Source organism: Hevea brasiliensis, chromosome 2, assembly GCF_030052815.1.
Source record: "Hevea brasiliensis isolate MT/VB/25A 57/8 chromosome 2, ASM3005281v1, whole genome shotgun sequence".
In the NCBI taxonomy this organism is placed as follows: Eukaryota; Viridiplantae; Streptophyta; class Magnoliopsida; order Malpighiales; family Euphorbiaceae; genus Hevea; species Hevea brasiliensis.
Genome location: NC_079494.1, coordinates 69,804,542 through 69,821,665, shown reverse-complemented (window position 1 = coordinate 69,821,665; position 17,124 = coordinate 69,804,542).

The following is a 17,124-nucleotide window of genomic DNA, read 5'->3' as shown; positions in this document are numbered from 1 at the left end:
TGTTTCCTTCCCTTTCCCTGAGTCTTTGCTAACTGAGAAACACAATTTGAAGTGTTTCAGTACTTAATTAAACTGTCTCTAACGATAATGTTTGATAAATAATTCACTGAATGCTATTATTTGCTTAATCAACCTAATATGTCGACCCTCGATGCATTCTAGGTAAATTAGGTTTTAATGTTACTAACATGTCACATTCGATAGTCTTTTAGGGTTGTTACATTTTACCAAGTTCATTTCCGTGTATACTGCATTTTCTTGCGAATTGCTGGATTCGGGATACTAGTTTGACCTAGCCAGACGACCTAGTTCCCTTGGTTTTCGGGTTTTGGTCAAAACTAAAAACTTGTAGATCTATGTCTTATGGAATGAGGGGCAAAATTTCAGGTCATTCTGAGTTATGTAGACCAAGTTATGGTCATTTTACTATTGCTGGTTAAATTACACCAAAATTGGTCATTTTAGGTCACTTTAGGTTATTTTAGGCTCGGCTAGTTTTTGGACCCAAAATTTTGCAAGCTGTTTGACTTGCTTATGGTCATTTCTGGGCTTTGGTGTCTTCATAAGACTTGTAGATATGGGTCTTAACTATTCATGGTTAAAATTTCAGGTCAATTGGACCTGTTTTGAGTGAGTTATGGCCTAAACACTAACTGCTGCCCATATGGTCAATTTTCAGGCCATATTTGCACTTAATCCGGATTTGGTCATTTTTCAAGCTACCTTGCAAGCAGAATTTTGGTATGTTTCCTTCATGAAAGTTGGCACATTTTGTGCCTAGTTTCACCTTCAATTGGTCTCATACCAATTGGAGTCACACACTTAAAGTTATAGGCCTAAAACTCAAACTACCTTATTGAAATTCTTGCATACACATCAAGCATCACTTTTAACACTCACCAAACTTAACCTTCAAACCAATTCTGGTTGTACCACAACCTAAACATAATTTATAACATATTATAGGTCATTTTGGCAGCTTACAATTATATTCAATGTGCACCAACAAGTGCAGAATTTGTCCAACTCAATTTACAACAATTCAATCACCAATTCATGCCCATTTACATGTCCCACTTTACACCACCATACATACACTCAAACTGCCATAACAACCAACACATTTCAACACCATTATTTCATAAACTAAGCATGAATTCCAACATTCCTCAAGAGTTAACAAACTGCCACAATGGTACATTTACATTCCATTAATTTCCAAGCTTTAAATTTCATTTCACATTTACATATACCAAGTATACATCACGCAAAAAATTTCCTACACAATATACATTTAATCAATCATTTAATTCACCATTTATAAGCACAAATAAACTGCCTTCAAGGTGTTTCCATGGCTGCCAAAAGTACACACTCTCATTCAACATCAAACCTCAAAAATCTCTCCATAATTCAAGTACCCATAACCTCCTCACAAACTTTAATGAAGCACTAATAAAAAATACATACTCATCACTTTGGAAACTCTTCAAAAATTCACCAAAACTTGATCTTCTTGCTGCCTATCTACTGCCCATGGTGTGAGGATTAACTTTAATGAAGGGAAGTGGAGAGAAAGAAGCTTGGATCGCCCTTGCATGGAGCTCCAAAACCATGCAGCAATGGAGTTCTTCCCTTCTCCATTTTTGGCTGAATTTTGAGAAATGAGGAAGATGACAATCTGCTGGTCTATGATAAAGATTAAATGGTCCACTTTAATGAGTTAGTGGAGCACTATTGCAAGTTTAATGTTAATTTATTCAAAAGTTTCAATTTCCCACATTTAACTCCCCATTTTTGCTATTTACATTAGGTACCCCTAAATTAATTTTTCATTATATTTTTCAAGTGTAATATTATTTATTTTTAATGGAAATTTAGGTCAAAAGACAACTCGGGTTGTCAAATGACCACAATGCCCCTGTTCTGGTTGCATTCTCAATTTTTCGGTAACACGGGTTTTGTCCGTTTTTCGATTTCCCACTTTTCTTTGTACTAATTATTTAATTTTTTATTTAATATTTCTTATGATATTTATACTTCAATAGGGGTCTAATTAAGTCCTAAAAATATTTTTCAGGGTTCCCCGTGGTCCAGGGCTAGTCAACGGTCCACGCCGTGACTTCCCCGTGCGGTCACCCATCGCTTGGGTTCTCAGCTCGTTTAACTTGGTTACATTTCTTTGCTATTATTTTTCCTTTGTTTTTCTTGTATTTTCTTTTCTTGTATTTCATTATTTAATTTCTCCTCACTCATATCGAAGTGTAGTTCTAGGCATCCTAGCTGTCCGGACAACACTGGTCACCGGAACAGTAGTACGCACTACCGAACATAGGGGTGTTACAATTCTCCCCCCCCTTAAAATAATTTCGTCCTCGAAATTTTACCCAATAGTCATCTTACAACAGTCATACATTTATTTTTTTCCTTTTTATACGATCGTATAATCTTTTTTTCCTCAAATTTGTATAAGACTTTTAACAATCTAATACAATGTTTAATTTGTTTGTATATCACCAATCTTCTCTTACTATTGTGCTGTCTAATATTTCAGTTCATGTTCCTTCTTGAATGACCCTCGAGGTCATGTTAGAATCATTTATCTAGTCATTGGTCCTCTGACCATTCTAGTCCATAGTCTTCCTCACATTCGTAACATTTCTTTGTTATATTTGAACCAAATGTTCGATTTTTTTTTTTTTTTACTTTCATAACTCTGTTTATCTGTCAATATTCTATAACTTACTTCCTTTTGTACTGAACTATAACCTTTCGATATTCTAACCTTTGAGTTTTAGATCCCTAAGTAGGATTTCCAAACTTATTCCTAACAATTAAATTCTGTCCTGGCATAACTATATACCAAAACAGATGCCGTTGGCAACTATTCTTATCTAGGTATACTATCGGGTAGTACGTAGCTCTACATAATAATCTCAAGTCAGTACTGTAATATGCAGCTTACAGTATAAACATCAAGAACATTGCATAGTTACTACGATACATCCCAATAGATCAAACTTTCCTATCTTTTATCCTTTTCGAATTCACCGATACCTGAAACTTATTCTGATTACAATATCCATTAACAATTAACAACTGTAACATCTCTGCCTTCATCTAGAACAATTCTATTACCGCATCTTACTTTTATGTCCTCTTGCCTTACATTAAGTAGGCTTGCCATTTAGCTTTATAATTTATAGTGTGTTAGAAAATACTTTTCGCCGATAAACTCTTCCAAAACTAATTTCACTTATTATCACAATCCTTATACATTTTATTAACCCTGACCTCCTATTCTAGCGGACTTGTTACTAGCACCTCAAAGTCCATTTTTATATATGGAACAACAATACAATCAATGATGCTAGCACTCACATAAGAATGGGTAGAACCCGAATCAAATAGCACAAACACATCTTGATTAAAAGTTAAGAAGGTACCAGCCACAACATCAAATGTCTCGGCCTCTTCCCTCTATCTTATTGCATAGATTCTGGTTGGAGCACTGTCTTGCTCTGAATGTTTCACTGTGCCTTGGCTGCCTGCTAGGCTACCTCTACCCCTGTCTCTACCTCTGCTAGGTGGATGTGAACTTCTGGTGACAGGGCTCTGAACTGACCCTTCTGCAGTAGTAGGAGGTGGTCCAACTCTGCGACTACTGGTGCAGTCCTTGGCAAAGTGTCCTGTGCCTCCACAGTTATAACAGGATCCAATAGCCTTATAGCATATCCCACCATGATATCTTCCACAAGCTTCACATTGACGAGAAGGGTAGGAACTTCTAGTTGTTCGATGACTGGACCTTGGTGGTCTCTGCCTTGATGATCCACCTCTGTTATATCCCTGAGCTCGGGGCTCCTCAATTTCTTTTCTCTTTCTCAAATTACTGCTCGATAGGTTTCTCCCTCTTCTCTATTTCATGTTGCCCTTATAGGGGTTGGGTCTGTACTTGGGCTTGGGCTGACAGATTATCAGCCATTTGTTGAAAGAAAGTGGCCATTTGCTGGGCCATTTGTGCAGTAATTTGTACCAGTAAAACTGGTACAGTCAGGCTTTCGACATGTGGAGCTGGGGCCTCAACTTGTTCTTCTGCCATCACAGACTGTTTTATTGTCTCATTCTTCTCTTCCATATCTTTTCACAAGATTTTCTATTCCTGTACAACCAACATAAAGAGATTCCTCTCCATTAGTTCATATTTATGATGTAAATGTACTATATGTATCAAACATTTGAGTAGTTATAGTTACCGACAAAAAGATTTCAAATTCACAGTTCAAAATTCACATTAAAACCATTGCTCTGATACGACAAAACATGTCACACCCTACTCCCTGTAAGATGTAACATGATCCCGTAGTACACCTAATGAATTACCGTACTTCACCTACCGATAACCCATTAAATATACTATAAGGGATTTTAAAACAATTTTCGTGAAACTTAAATCATCGATTAAAATCTGGTGTTATAAAAAATTTTTCAAAATTTTGGCAAAGTGCCGACTGTATTTTGAGAAAACAATTATTCAATCCTACAAAAGAAAATGCTCCCAATATGTTTTCTCAAATACAACTTCAATAACTTCATTTCAATTCACAATTCAGTTCTCAATAAACAATCAATTCATTTTCAAACTAATCTCATCATAAAAAAACATTTCATTGATTACAAGACTCAAAATTTATAATACAAAACTATTCAAGTAAATGAAATCTCAAATTTATATTTACAATAATTTACATTTAATTACATACCAAAATATTTTACAAGAGTTTTTATACAACTGCTCAAATAATTTACATACATATTATTACATGCATACATCAAAACCTATGTACATGGGTATACCTATAATATACCTGGAGCTGATCTGTAAGTGTGTTCAAATAAACTTACTCACTGCTCTATGCTCTTCTTACCTGTGACAGCATACAAAGCTACGGCTGAGTGGTAAACTCGGTGGTGGACAACTATAATTTAAAACATAGTACAATATACATTGACAAAATTTACAGTAAATAATTTGGAAATCTGAATACTCATCAAATTCCAAAACTCAAAATATTCATTGCCAATAATGTAAATCATTTGTATAAATGACTTTGATCACAAAATTCAATTTATCAAATCATGACTAACCATTTAAGTAATTCCAACAAAATCAATTATACATAAACCATAATTGAATCACAATTCTTTACCATTCAAAAGCCATTCTGTATCTCAAAAATCATTACGTATCTCAAAAACCATGTTGTATCTCAAAAATCAATCTTTATCTCACTAACTATGCAAGACTAATCCGAAAGGGCCATATTCGATGTGATTCTAACTCCCTATGGTCGGGGAGGTCGAATCATCGTGCACAGTACCATCACAATAATGAATCTTCTGCAAGGGCCATAATGATAAAAAACTTAGATCTAACCTCAAATCAGAGGAAAATCTAAGCCTGTGCACGTACCATGGTAATCAAAACACAACTAACTCCATTGTCTTCTCAACAAATGAGAGAGACGGGTAATAACCTAGTCAAGCATCTATAGTGAGATATAAAACAATATCACAATCCTTTTAGTGAGCATAAATCACAATATAATTCGATTCAAATTCAATTCCAATATCCAATAATTTTTATGCTCATCATAATTCAAATCATAAATTTGCATTTTTCCATGAAAATTACCATCACAATTCAAAACATGTTCTATCACAATTTTCCAAAACATAATTTATTCAATCCATAACAATGCTTAATAATTGTGGAAATACCACTTCACAAAGCTAAATTCATACATACTATAACAATTTTAATAATCATTGAATTAAATCCAATGCTTGTTAAACATAATACATAAGAAAATATGTCATTTAATCATATGAAATATTCAAACAAAATCAGTTAAAAACTAGTTGTGCACAAACCTCTGATAACTGTCTCTTGGCTCTGACTCAGTGTTTCGTTCCCCTTCCTTGAGTCTTTGCTAACTGAGAAACACAATTTGAAGTGTTTCAGTACTTAATTAAACTGTCTCTAACGATAATGTTTGATAAATAATTCACTGAATGCTATTATTTGCTTAATCAACCTAATATGTCGACCCTCGATGCATTCTAGGTAAATTAGGTTTTAATGTTACTAACATGTCACATTTGATAGTCTTTTAGGGTTGGTACATTTTACCAAGTTCATTTCCGTATGCACTGCATTTTCTTGCAACTTGCTGGATTCTGGGATATTAGTTTGACCTAGCCGGACGACCTAGTTTCCTCGGTTTTTGGGTTTCGGTCAAAACTAAAAACTTGTAGATCTATGTCTTATGGAATGAGGGGCAAAATTTCAGGTCATTCTGAGTTATGTAGACCAAGTTATGGTCATTTTACTATTGCTGGTCAAAATTCATCAAAATTGGTCACTTTAGGTCAATTTTGGTTCGGCTAGTTTTTGGACCCGAACTTTTGCAATCTGTTTGACTTGCTTATGTTCATTTCTGGGCTTTGATGTCTTCATAAGACTTGTAGATATAGGTCTTAACTATTCATGGTCAAAATTTCAGGTCAATTACCTATTTTGAGTGAGTTATGGCCTAAACACTAACTGCTGCCCAAATGGTCAATTTTCAGGCCTTATTTGCACTAAATCCGGATTTGGTCATTTTTCAAGCTACCTTGCAAGCAGAATTTTGGTATGTTTTCTTCATGAAAGATGGCACATTTTGTGCCTATTTTCACCTCCAATTGGTCTCATACCAATTGGAGTCACACACTTAAAGTTATAGGCCGAAAACTCAAACTGCCTTATTGAAATTCTTACATACACATCAAGCATCACTTTTAACACTCACCAAACTTAACCTTCAAACCAATTCTGGTTGTACCACAACCTAAACATAATTTATAACATATTATAGGTCATTTTGGCAGCTTACAATTATATTCAATGTGCACCAACAAGTGAAGAATTTGTCCAACTCAATTTACAACAATTCAATCACCAATTCATGCCCATTTACATGTCCCACTTTACACCACCATACATACACTCAAACTGCCATAACAACCAACACATTTCAACACCATTATTTCATAAACCAAGCATGAATTCCAGCATTCCTCAAGAGTTAACAAACTGCCACAATGGTACATTTACATTCCATTAATTTCCAAGCTTTAAATTTCATTTCACATTTACATATACCAAGTATACATCACCCAAAAAATTTCCTACACATTATACATTTAATCAATCATTTAATTCACCATTTACAAGCACAAATAAACTGCCTTCAAGGTGTTTCCATGGCTGCCAAAAGTACACACTCCCATTCAACATCAAACCTCAAAAATCTCTACATAATTCAAGTACCCATAACCTCCTCACAAACTTTAATGAATCACTAATCAAAAATACATACTTACCACTTTGGAAACTCTTCAAAACTTCACCAAAACTTGATCTTCTTGCTGCCTATCTACTGCCCATGGTGTGAGGATTAACTTTAATGAAGGGAGGTGGAGAGAAAGAAGCTTGGATCACCCTTGCATGGAGCTCCAAAACCATGCGAAAATGGAGTTCTTCCCTTCTCCATTTTTGGCTGAATTTTGAGAAATGAGGAAGATGACAATCTGCTGGTCCATGATGAAGATTAAATGGTCCACTTTAATGAGTTAGTGGAGCACTATTGCAAGTTTAATGTTAATTTATTCAAAAGTTTCAATTTCCCACATTTAACTCCCCATTTTTGCTATTTACATTAGGTACCCCTAAATTAATTTTTCATTATATTTTCCAAGTGTAATATTATTTATTTTTAATGGAAATTTAGGTCAAAAGACAACTCGGGATGTCAAATGACCACAATGCCCCTGTTCTGGTTGCATTCTCGATTTTTCGGTAACACCGGGTTTTGTCCGATTTTCGATTTTCCACTTTTCTTTGTACTAATTATTTAATTTTTTATTTAATATTTCTAATGATATTTATACTTCAATAGGGGTCTATTTAAGTCCTAAAAATATTTTCCAGGGTTCCCCGTTGTCCAGGGCTAGTCAACGATCCACGCCGTGACTTTCCCGTGCGGTCACCCATTGCTTGGGTTCTCAACTCGTTTAACTTGGTTACATTTCTTTGCTATTATTTTTCCTTTGTTTTTCTTGCATTTTCTTTTCTTGTATTTCATTATTTAATGTCTCCTCACTCATATCGAAGTGTAGTTCTAGGCATCCTAGCTGTCCGGACAACACTGGTCATCGGAACAGTAGTACGCACTACCGAACATAGGGGTGTTACATTATTCCTTTACATAGGAATAAATTTTGATGCAGTAGTGATTAGTCCTTTAAGATAAGGAATGTGATAATAAGTGAAATTAGTTCTTGAACAGTTTATCAGCGAAAAGTATTTTCTAACACACCATAAATTATAAAGTTAAACGGTAAGCCTACTTAATGTAAGGCAAGAAGGCATAAAAGTAAATTGCAGTAATAGAATTGCTCTAGATGAGGGCAAAGATGTTACTGTTAGTAATTGTTAATGGATATTGTAAACAGAATAAGATTCGAATATCGGTAAATTCGAAAAGAATAAAATATAGGAAAGTTTGATCTATGGGAATGTATCGTAGTAACTATGCAATGTTCTTATTGTTTATACTATAAGCTGCAGATTACAGTACTGACTTAAGATTATTGTGTAGAGCTACATACTACTCGATAGTACACCAAGGTGAGAATAGTTGCCAATGGCATCTGTATTGGTATAGTTATGTTAGGACAAAATTTTATTATTATAAATGTGTTTGGAAATCCTATTTTGGGATTTAAAACTCAAAAGTTAGAATATCGAAATGTTATAGTTTAGTACAAAAGGAAGTAAGTTATAGAATATTAATAGATAAAAAGAGTTGTGGAAGTAAAAATTTGAATAGTTGGTTCAGATATAACAAAGAAAAGTTACAAATGTGAGTAAGACTGTTGACTAGAATGGTCAAAGGACCCATGATTAGATAAGTAATTCTAATACGACCATAATGGTCAATCAAGAAGGGAACATGAATCGAAATATTAGACAGAACGATAGTAAGAAAAGATTAGTACTGTATAAACAAAGTAAATGTTATATTACATTGTTAAAAGTCTTACACAAATTCAGAGGAAAGAAGATTATACAATCATATAGAAAAGAGGAAATAAATGTGTGAATATTGTAAGACGGCTATTGGGTAAAATTTCGAGGACGAAATTTATTTTAAAGGGGGGAGAATTGTAACACCCCTATGTTCTGTAGTGCGTTCTACTGTTCCGATGACAGTGTCTGTCCGGACAGCTAGGATGCTTAGAATTATATTTAAATATTAGTGTGGAGATATAAGATAGTGAAATACAATAGAGGAAAATATAAAAAAAAATAACGAAAAAAAAATAAAAGAGAGAAAATGGAACTAAGCTAAATGAACAAAACCGTACCGATGGGTGACCGTACCGGGAAGTTGCGGCGTGGGCCGTGGACTAGCCTTGGACCGTACAGACGGATTTGATCCTTCAGTCCCTTCCTGAGTCTTTTGGGAATTTTTCGACAAATTTCCATATGACTAAACAGAAATGCACCTTAGCTGGTTTACTCAACATGCTGGTTATTGCCCAAAAGAATTTGCCGGGCAATAAAGGAAAAGAGGTAGCTTTGATTGCATCTTCTTCTGCTGGAAAGTCCAACAAGAAGAAGGGCAATAAGAAAAAGAAACCTTAGATTACTGGTCCTTCTAAGAAAATAGCTAAACAGAAAGGGAAGATTAAAGCTGATGGATGCAAAGAAAAGTGTTTCCACTGCCAGAAGGATGGGCACTGGAAAAGGAACTGCCCAGAGTATCTTGCTTCTCTGAAGGACAAGAAGGATACTGAAGGAACGGAAGCATAAAAAACACAAGTTTATACCATTGAATTCAAAAATTTTCACCTAGGGTCACATGCATCATGCAAGATTTTTTTTTTATCTATTTGATCTTAATGATAAACAACATATTAAAACTCTTTTAATATGTTTTTGGATCTGTATTTGCCATTTAAGATTTTAAAATTAATCAGATTAATTTTAGAACCCTAGATTAAATCAAGAACGATTACACTAACCTCTTGATGCACTGCAGCGTGTCTGCGCCTTTAAGATTTGTCTTTAGGACACCAAATGTTGTCCCTCTAGCTTTTCCACACCAAGAACACCTATGGCAGCCCTTGAACAGCTTTTAAAGTTTTTTCTATTAATTAGAAATTCAAGTTCTGCCTTTTAAGAGATTAGAGATGTAAACAGGAACACTAGAAACAATTTCTAGTGTTCTTAATACAAGAGATTGATGGCTAATTTCTTTGAATTGATGAGAGATGAAGAATAATAGATGGATAGCCTCATAAAGGGATGACAAAGGAGAGGAGTGACTGCTGGTTGCTTTTCTTTTTCATAACAACACTTATATAGCTAGGTTAACACATTAAACCCTTGCCATATGTCACCCTTTGATTAGCTCTAGGTTTAAATAACCCAATCACATTACGCCAAGTGTCAAACCTATATTTAGTCTTGATTTTAATCATCTTACATGATTAAAAAAAAAAACATTTGGCAAGCTTATGTGTAATCCCATGTGTCACCATCTCATGGTGCCACGTGTTACACTGTGAAATGACCAAAATGCCCCTGTGTCTTAATTTTGAGTTCTCAACCCAAAATAATTATTTCTTTTCTTCTAATCAATTTATATCAAATATAAATTAATTAATTAATCTCTATTAATTAATTTCTCATTAATTAAATTCATATTTAAACACTTTAAATATAAATTTAACTTATACTACACATCCAATAATCTAGATTTGGTTTCAAGTCATGCTAGGGACTTTGCAATCTAATTGCAAACCAAACCTATTTAATTAATCAATTAAACTCTTTAATTAATTAATTAAATCATATTTAAATAGGTGATAACTTGTGTATGTGTGTGACTTACTAGGCTCATCACTAATTGGCAATGAGACATGATATCAACTCTTAATATCATCAGAACTCTTTCTTACCATAAATGATTTCTCTAAATCATTTTATGAACCTCATAGACCATGGTTAACACCTAGCATAGCATGCCATGGCCACCCAATTAGTAATAAGGTTTACCTTAAATGAACCTATAATCATATGTTACCATGCACTAGAATCTCTCTGTTACAAAATCCCAACTCAAGCTGGAGTCATGGTTTATGTCAAACTCCATTTGCTATGAATATTATGTTCTCTTTTAATTTCAGTTCTTGATTAAAAAGATTTTCTCATCAGAAACTCTTTTCTGAATAAATCTATTTGTCCTGGCCAGGAACTTGAAACATCAAGAACAATTAAATGAACATAAGATTTTATCTCTATTTACTTAGAGGAACAGATTCCATCTTGATCAATACCTACCTCCATATATAACTAGTAGGAGCCAACAGATGCCCATATACCCATACATAGTACAAGTATGAAAGCAGTATCAAACTCAAACTACCTATATACAAGATAACTGTGCTATCTCAGGCCTAAAGATTATATGCACTGATATGATTTATGAAAAAACATTGATAAGAGTAAACTCCATGTGCTTGTCATAAGTGTCACTGGTTCGGCCTAGTTATCTTTTAAAAGTGCCTATCATGTTTGCTATATGGCATGAGACTCACCATTCCATCTTATTTATATCTCTTATAAATAACTTGGGAACAAATATGAATACAATCTTTCTGGATAAGTCATGTCCTTATTATGAAGTATCCTTGATTGTGAACCTATTTATGATACTTTGTGCTAGAAATATTATCACTCATATTCTTAACAACTTAAGAATAATATTTCTAACAAAATATCAATGGACCTTTTCTATTACACATAAATATGTTATGTAAACGAAAAAGTGGAAATGCCTTTTATTAATAAAAATATGCACAAGATACATACTAAATGATATGCTCTAGGGCATACTACTAACAATCTCCCACTAGCACTACAGCCATTCATTACAATATCTTAGACCTATCTTCTCAAGATGTCGGTCTAACTGAGTCTGTGACATAGGCTTACTGAATGGATCAGCTGGATTTTCAACTGATGCTATTTTCTGCATGGCTACATCGCCTCGCCCAACTATTTCTCTGATAATGTTGTAGCGCGTTTCTATGTGTTTGGATTTCTGGTGAGACCTTGGTTCCTTAGCCTGTATGACTGCTCCATTGTTGTCACAGTGTAGTGGAACTGCTGACTCAATGGAAGGAACTACTGTAAGTTCTGTCACAAACTTTTTTATCCAAACAGCTTCCTTTGCAGCATATGATGCAGGAATATACTCAGCCTCTATAGTGGAATCTGCAGTCGTGCTCTGTTTGGAACTCTTCCAACTGAATGCACCTCCATTACAAATGAACACATATCCAGAGGTAGACTTTCTATCATCGATATCTGATTGGAAATCAGAATCAGCATAACCATCCAATTGCAAGTCTCCACCTCCATAAATCAAGAATAAATCCTTAGTTATTCTCAAGTACTTAAGGATATTCTTGACAGCTATCCAGTGTTCCAAACCTGGATTGGATTGATACTACTAGTCAAACTAACAGCATATGCGATATCCGGCCTAGTACATAACATTGCATACATTAAACTTCCAATAGCTGAAACATATGGAATCCTGGCCATCTTATCTCTTTCTTCAGGTGTCTTTGGAGACATCTCTTTAGAAAGGTGGATACCATGTCTCACTGGTAACAATCCTCTCTTGGAATCAAGCATGTTAAACCTCTTTAACACCTTTTCCAAGTATAGACTTTGGGATAAACCAATTATTCTTTTCACTCTATCTCTATATATGCGAATCCCAAGAATATAGGTTGCCTCCCCTAAGTCTTTCATGGAGAATGTATTTGACAATCATACCTTTATAGTTGTCAACATACCTGTGTCATTACCCATCAACAGTATGTTATCCACATATAAGACAAGGAAAGTGATAACACTGTCACTAACCTTCTTATATACACATGGCTCATTATCATTTTTGATAAAACCAAAGGATTTAATGGCTTCATCAAAACGGATGTTCCAACTCCTCCAAGCTTGTTTCAACCCATAAATGGATCGCTTTAGCTTGCATACCTTGGAACCATCTTGGGATTCAAAACCCTAGGTTGTTCCATGAAAATGTTTTCTTCAATGTATCCATTGAGAAAAGCTATTTTGACATCCATCTGCCAAATCTCATAATCATAGTATGCAGCTATTGCTAATAAAATCCTAATTTATTTAAGCATGGCAACAGGCGAGAAAGTCTCCTCATAGTCAATTCCTTACCTTTGGCGAAACCCTTTCCTTACTAGGCTTGCCTTATAGGTCTCTACCTTTCCATCTAAACCAATTTTCTTCTTGAAAACCCATTTGTTCCCTATAGGTACAATACCTTCAGGTGGGTCAACAAGATCCCAAACTTGATTCTTATATATGGAATCAATCTCGGATTTCATAGCATCAAACCATTTTGAAGAGTCTATATCTGATATAGCTTCTTCATAGGTAAGTGGATCATCTCCATGATCTACTTCTTCATGAGTAGATAACTCTTGTTCTTCTTCATGAAGAAAACCATATCTCACTGGTGGGTGAGATACCCTGGTTGTTCTACGAGGAATAGCTGTAGACGTTTCATCAACGGGAATAGGTTGACTAGATGGATCTATATCCATCTGATCTGTTGGTTGGTCAGAATTCTCTAATTCTAACTCTATTTGCCTTCCTTTGCCTCCTTCTTGAACAAACTATTGTTCAAAAAAATGTGGCATCTCTACTTATCACAACCTTCTGTAAAGTAGGCAAACAAAAATAATATCCAAAACTATCTTTTGGATGTCCAACAAATTGACCTTTTTCTGATCTGGTCTCCAATTTATCAATGTTCAGCTTTTTGATATAAGCTGGACAACCCCAAATCTTAACATGCTTAAGACTTGGTTTTCTTCCATGCCATATCTCATAAGGTGTGGAAGAAACTGATTTTGATGGAATCCTATTCAGGATATATAAAGCTGATTCTAATGCAAATCCACAAAAAAAGATTGGCATATCAGTATAGCTCATCATACTACATACCATATCCAATAGGGTATGATTTCTCCTTTCAGATACACCATTCAGCTGTATCGTTCCTGGAGGAGTCAGCTGAGAAACAATGCCATGCTCTCTCAAGTATTCATCAAATTCAGTACTCAAATATTCACCTCCACGATCTGATCAAAGAGCTTTAATACTCTTTCATATTTGATTTTCTACTTCAGATTTAAATTCTTTAAACTTTTCAAAGGATTCATGTTTGTATTTCATCAAATACAAATACCCAAATCTTGATTTATCATCAGTAAAGGTAATAAAATAATGAAAGCCCCCTTTAGCCATTTCTTTAAATGGACCACATGCATCACTATGTATTAGCTCCAAAATATTTTCAGCTCTTAGCCCTTGTCCAACAAAAGGTGATCTAGTCATTTTGCCCTGAAGGCAAGATTCACAAGTTGGAGTAGGCTCAGAGCCCAATAAGGATAGAATCCCCATTTTCTCTAGTTTTGCAATCCTATCTTCTGCAACATGACATAACCTTAAGTGCCAAATATATTTTGAACTTGAGTTGGTTTTCACCGTGGCATTGCATTCTTTTAGATCACTTGCATTCAGTTTGTGTTTGTCATTATTATCCAAATAATAAAGACCATCATTCTTATAACCCGAACCAATATATTTATTTCCAAAATAAATATTGCAAACATCATCTGTGAATTGAAATTCATAGCCATTTCTAGTCAAACTGGATATAGAAATGATGTTCTTAAATGCATCAGGTACATATAAAATATTATCCAAACAAAAAACATGTCCAAACATGTAAAAAGATTTAGATCCTATGGCTAAAGCTTCAACAGTTGAGCCATTGCCAATCCGGACTCTAATATCTTGAGAACGCAAGCTGCTACTATTTGCTAGTTCCTGCATATCATTAGAAATGTGAGAACTGGCACCAGTATCTAAAACCCAAGCTGTAGATGAACTATGAGTATCATCAGAATCTAAATAATAATATATGGACATACCTTCCAAAGGTGTATCCTTCTTGTCCTTCAGAGAAGCAAGATACTCTGGGCAGTTCCTTTTCCAGTGCCCATCCTTTTGGCAGTGGAAACACTTTCCTTTGCCTCCATCAGCTTTAGTCTTCCTTTTCTGTTTAGCTATTTTCTGGGAAGGACCAGAAATCTGAGGTTTCTTTTTCTTATTGCCCTTCTTCTTGTTAGACTTTCCAGCAGAAGAAGATGCAATCAAAGCTACCTCTTTCCTTTATTGCCCGGCATATTCTTTTGGGCAATAACCAGCATGTTGAGTAAACCAGCTAAGGTGCATTCCTATTGAGTCATATGGAAATTTGTCACAAAATTCCCAAAAGACTCAGGAAGGGACTGAAGGATCAAATCTGTCTGTAGTTGGAGATCCATGTTGAAGTCAAGATGTTCCAACTGCTCAATCAGCCGAATCATCTTGTGGACATGATCCCCAACATTCTGTCCCTCAGACATTCTCATATGGAATAGCTGTCTAGATATCTCGTACCTATCATTCCTGCTGTGCTCACCATACAACTCTTGTAGGTGAAGGAGGATCTCACTCGCACTTAACATGTTCTCATGCTGCTTTTGTAACTCATTACTCATGGAAGCAAGCATGTAACACTTATCTCTCATATCATGCTCCTTCCACTTATCCAAAGTTTCATGTTCCTCTTGTGTGGCCTCTGGAGGTAAGGGACCAGGAACATTTGAATCTAGAACATATCCTATATGTTCAAGGTTCAGGACAAGTTTCAAATTTCTTAGCTAATCAGACAGATTAGGTCCTGTCAACCTATTGCGATCAAGTATGCTTGCAAGGATATTGGATGGTGGTGGTTGTTCTGTTCTCATTTTTATTAGAAAATTAACTGCAGAAAATAACCAAATTAATTAGTAAATGTATCACGTAATTAACCAAAATGATTATGGTCTTTTAACCAAATTGGTCCTCCCACTAACTTAGCGAATACTACTCTTCCAAAGTAGAAAACGGAAATCCTAGTTGGATGGATTTTTAGTGGGTGATTGAATTCTTATAATTCTATTGATCTTCCTCAGGTACATCCATTATTGGAATTACAATAAACTATAAGTGAGCAACTCATTGCCCATCACATCTCATGTGAGGTTCAATCCTTTACCTAGCTCCTAATGCTCAAAATCTCAAGTACATCCATTATTGACTTATCTTGCATTAGTTAAGTTGATCCCATCGAGCCAGTAATTATGCAAATAATTTTAATGTCCTCAGGTACATCCAATATTGGCCACCAAACTATTTACATATTTACAACATCCCATGCTTAACAATTATTCTTAAGAAAATCTCTTAAATTAATTGCATCTTATGCAACTATTTAAAATTTCTTAAAATAATTGCCCCATTGGAGGGCCTATGTTATAATTACTTTAATTATAGCATTTCCAACTTAATCATTTGTTTGGAAGATTTTATGGTCATTCTAATTACTATTAAGGTCTCACTTTGCACATTATCCAATTAGCATGCATATATCATATAATAGCATACATTCCCATACATCTCATGCATTCATGGATAAGCAATAAATATGGTATGATCATGGACTTTCTAAGGGATTCAATTCTGAGCCACCAAGAATTGAATCAGTGCATTCCTAGGTGCATTTCATTCATTCATTTTACAAGAGTTGCTAAAGGAGTACATAATCAACACTTGATCTTGAATTCCTCCCACTGGTCCCACCAATGCTCTTGACCTCCTTGAACTTCTTGCAATCCAATATTACATAGTAATCCTTGGCATGCCAAGGCGAATTTACAAGAACTTAAATAAATGAAATTACAACCCAAAAATTATTACAAACATAATAATACATGCCCAAAATAAATTAAAATAAATTAATTAATTTACAATCCCAAAGAAACATAAAAGAAATAAATCCAATCACATTGGTCTTTTATAGTCCATGATCA